Source organism: Nomascus leucogenys, chromosome 12, assembly GCF_006542625.1.
Source record: "Nomascus leucogenys isolate Asia chromosome 12, Asia_NLE_v1, whole genome shotgun sequence".
NCBI lineage: Eukaryota > Metazoa > Chordata > Mammalia > Primates > Hylobatidae > Nomascus > Nomascus leucogenys.
In genome coordinates this window covers 59,232,977-59,237,579 of record NC_044392.1, presented here as the reverse complement: position 1 = coordinate 59,237,579, position 4,603 = coordinate 59,232,977, and the positions used below count along the sequence as shown (strand labels likewise).

Here is a 4,603-nt window from a genome sequence, read left to right as displayed (position 1 = left end):
ACGAATTCTTCAAGCCCTGAGCTTGAGCTCTCCTGGCTTATTTCCAAAGGTGAAACTTCTCTATTTTGTCTCTTCTTTTATTCTCTTAAGTTGGCCTCATTATCAGGAACATAGAGGCAATCTGGGAAGAAAGCTGACATTTGTTGAGCATCTCCCAGGGGCCAGGCATCGTGCTAGACCCTAGACACACATCACTTCATTTGACCTCACAATAGGTTTGAGAACAAAGCACTTGTCTTCTTTTACAAATGTGGAAACTGAGATGCAAAGACATGAAATGACATGCCTAAATTCGTGTATCTAGTATGTGGTGGCTTAAAGCTCTTTTCCCTAAAAGCACATGATTACACAGCGAGCAACAAGCATGTACGCCTTCTCTCAGAGGTGTTTAACGCTTGGGGGAATTCCAAGGTCAGTGACTTTCATATTCGGAACCCAGGCTTCACACAGGAACTGGCACCGTGGGTCGATTCTGTCCTGTCTGCGTTGTGGGTGGGAGGCCCAAGAGGAAAAGAAAACTCAGTTTTTGCCTTGGAGGAGATACCACCTGACAAAGGAACAGGCTCTCAGAGACAGGCTTTTTGGCTGGAAAAGAGCACATCTGCTGCCATGGTGCATGCATTGGTGGCCGATTACATTAGGCTGCTTTTGTGAGAACACTCACCTCTTTGCCTGGCAGTGACGATGTTTGTGGAATCTGATTTTGCTGCTGATACTGATACTGAAATTCTGCTGTGATCATCTAGACACAACCAAGCTAAAATCAATAGGACCTGGCCACAGACACACAGTGTGGCCTTTCTGATCATCACTGAAGCCCTGGCAAATACCAGTTTTTTTTTCTTTTTTTCATTTTCTAAGCACTTGGTTTTATTGCACAGAAGCAATTGAAACTGGACACAGGTGGAAAGTGCGCCCTGGCATAATTCAGTGGCCAGTGCCCGGACCCACCTGGACCACTCTTCCAGAATAGAGGTCTCTGGGCAAGGGCTTGACCACTCCTTTGGAAAACAGAAGGCATTTGGGAATAGGTTAAGACATCTCAAGCATAATGTGTTTCTAACTGCTCATTTATTATTGCGGTCATCTGTCAGTTGCACATAGAGGCAATAAATGCACTTATTTGGAAAGGAGGGGGCAGTTTTTATAGTCAAGTATTTACATACGGCATTTGGCATGTATCACATTCAGCTACATAAGCTATCATAACATAATTGTCCATCGCCTCGGGAGGGTGTGGGGGCAGGGGGCTGGGATTGCCCTCTTTTGCTAACATATTGCTAACGAAAGTTCCTGTTTGAAGAAGGAGGCCCTGTCATCTAAGCAGTTTCTTCTTACATAAAGAGAAAAAAAGTAAAAATTGCATTACTCTGATCCTTGAGCTCCGGGACCCTTCTGAGTTTCTTTGGCTGCTCCAGACATTCCTTTCTCCCTGCCTTACTTCCCCTTGGCAGCCTTGTCTTCTGTGGCCTTCCCTGGAGGCCTGCTGTCTTTTTGGTCTGTGCTGGAGGATTTTTCAGCCTTTTCCGCCTTAGGTTTGCTGAGCTCCTTTGAGAGGGTTGTCTTTGGCTTTGGGTCTTGAGTTTCTCCTCAGACTTCTTAACCTCAGTGGGCTTCTCCTCCTTGGTATCTTTTTTCTCCAGTGCTGCTGCTGCCTCCTTCCTCTCTGCTGGTTTTCTGGGTTCCTTGGCCTTGGCATCATCTGGTTCCTTCTTGGCCACCTCTGTCTTCTCTTTGGGTTTAGCATCTTCCTTCACCTCCACCTTGGCAGGAGCCTCCTTCTCTAGGGTGGCTGCTTTTTTCTTATCTTCAGCCTCTTCCTTCTTGGCTTCAACTTTGGATTCTTTGGGCTTTTCCATGGCAGCTTCCTTCTTCTCCTCCACCTTGGGCTTTGGAGCCTCCTTATTGGGTGCCTCCTCTTTCTTGCTGTCCTTCTTCGTTTCGGTGTGGCGGTAGCTTTCTCTTCCTCTGCCTTCTTTGGGGGCTCTTTGACTTTCACCTCCTGGGGCTTCTCCTCCTCCTTCACTGGGGACTTCACCTCTTCCTTCTTTGGGATCTCCTTCTCGGGGGCCTTGGCATCCGCTTTCAGGGGAGACTTCACTTTCTCTGGGAACTTGACCTCCTCCTTGACAGGGCTTTTGGCCTTTTTGCAGGATTTATCTGCAGAGGGCCTTGCTTCCTCCTTTGCTGGAGTGTTGGCTTCTGGAGACTTCACATCAAGAGTCTTGGCCTTCTCAGGGGACTTTGCTTCTTCCTTCACTGGGGACTTGGCCTTCTTTGGAGACTTGGCCTCAGCCAGTGACTTTGCCTCTTCCTTTGTTGGGGACTTGGCCTTCCCGGGGGACTTCACCTCAGCTGGAGATTTTGCTTCCTCCTTCTCTGGGGACTTGGCCTCAGCCAGTGACTTTGCCTCTTCCTTCACTGGGGACTTGGCTTCCTTCTCTAGGGATGTGGCCTTTTCTGCTAGGGGAAACTTTGCTTCTTCTTCTCCCCCTTTTGCCTCCTCTTCTTCACCCCCTTCTTCCTCCTCCTTCCTCCTGACCTCTTTGGCCTCTTTCTCCTCTTCTTCAGTCACTTTTTCAGGCACTTGGGTCTCCTCCATCTGTTCCTCCACAATCACGGTTTCTTTCTAAGACTTCTCTATCACTTTGATCTTCTCTTCGCTTTAGACCTTTATGTGAGCGGACATGGAGGGAATTTGGGGGAGTCCTTCTGGAAGTGAGAAAGGAATCGGGCCAAAGCCAATCTGACATTCCTCAGCTTCCAGGAGTTTTCTGTAAGCGGCTATCTCTATATCCAGAGCCATCTTGACATTGAGCAGATCCTGGTACTCTCGCAGCTGGGCCGCCATTTCTCACTTGGTGTTCCAGCATCCAGCTGCTGTGTGGCTTCCTGGTAGTAGGCAATGTCGGCCTGATGACGGTCCTCCAGCTCAGAGTGCTGCCTCTCCAGTGAGTCGATGGTGCTCTTCAGTGCCTCCAGCTCTGTGGTCTCGGCCAGAAGCTGATGCTGGTACTCAGTTATCTCCTCCTGCACTCAGCACATGGAGTCTGTGTTCACCTTGGCTGCCTCAGACAGTCGGTCCAGCCTCACTTGGAACCACTCCTCAAACTACAGCCTGCTCTGCACCGCGTGGCCTTCAAGCTGCCGCAGATCTCATGCAGTGCAGACGCCGTGACATCACATCACACTTGAGGGTGTACCCTCCGCGGCCTGCACCTGCGCCTGTGCCTGCGAGGCGCCGCAGCCCTTCATCTGGCCGAGCAGCTCACCCACCTCCTCCTGATGGTGGTGCCACAGGTAGCTGCACTCCTCTTGCAGTGCCTGCGCCTTCTTCTGCAGTTCCATGCCTGCCGCCTCGGCCTCCTGCAAGAAGCCGCAACAGCACAAGCCTTGACCTCCTTGCGCTGCTGGGCCTTGTCATGGAGGCACTGGTGCACATGTGCGAAGTCCTGGAGCAGGTGCTCCTGCTCCAGGCGCAGCAGACCGTGCACCATGCCCAGGCACAGCACCATGGGGCGCATTCCGCAGACCTCGAGTTCATACAGCTCACCCGCGGTGGTGCAGCTTGCCTGCTGCTATCGCAGCACCACCACTTCGCCCTCCAGGCTGCAGTTGTGCACGTCCCGTTGCCGCACCTTGTCGCTGTAGCCTATGAAGCAGTCCTTCAGCACCTACAGCGCTCCTTCTCAGTGTGCGCTGTGGCTGCCGCCACCACTCAGCCCTCCCATCCCATTGCTCAGCGTGTCCAGCCAGTTGGTGCTCGAGGCGGCAGATGCCCCCGAAGTGGCTGGGTGAGGCAGACACGGAGCTCATGGACATCCACGTCCACGAGTGGAACCCGCTGGAGGATCCAGCAGCCGAGCACCTTCCGCTTGTACTGTCTTTTAGGGCCAGTGTGTAGTGGAGGCTGCTGCCGCCGTTCAGTGCCCAGCAGTGCCTTGGAGCCACCAAAGCTCATCATGGTCTGAGCAGGTACCTGGGGCCAGGACAGGATGGGAGGCACTGAAATGCCAGTTTTTGGTAAAAATGCAGCCGGGCATGGTGTCTCATGCCTGTAATCCCAGCACTTTGGAAGGCTGAGGCTGGTGGATCATGAGGTCAGTAGTTCGAGACCAGCCTGACCAATATGGTGAAACCCCATCTCCACTAAAAATACAACAATTAGCTGGGTGTGGTGGTGCTCACCTGTAGTCCCAGCCACTCAGGAGGCTGAGGCAGGAGAATCGCTTGAACCCAGGAGAGGGAGGTTGCAGTGAGCTGAGATTGCACCACTGCACTCCAGCCTGTGCGAAAGAGCAAGACTCCATCTCAAAAAAAAAAAAAAACAAAATGCTAGACACTTTACTCCTTTTTTTGTGTTTCCACCCTGAGTCTGTGGGAAGGTGTAATGAGGGTGTGAGTGGAGGCACCAAAGAGGGGAGATGGAAGTTAGGCAGGAAGGTGAGGTGGGACGCAGGGATTGCTGCAACTAAGGACAAGTGAGGTGTGTGAGGCAAAAAGTGACAGTAGGGTCTCAGGAAGAAGCAAGCAGTGTTTCCAAGTTTGGAGCACAGGTCCAAGGGGCTAGGGATTAGGTAATGAAAGTGTGGAGGAAGGGGAC

General features: G+C 51.9%; 1 pseudogene; it reads right to left on the bottom strand.

Moving 5' to 3' along the window:
* Positions 1-1,437: 1,437 nt before the first annotated feature.
* LOC100592329 lies at positions 1,438-3,964 on the bottom strand (annotated as a pseudogene).
* Between the last annotated feature and the right edge of the window lie 639 nt (positions 3,965-4,603).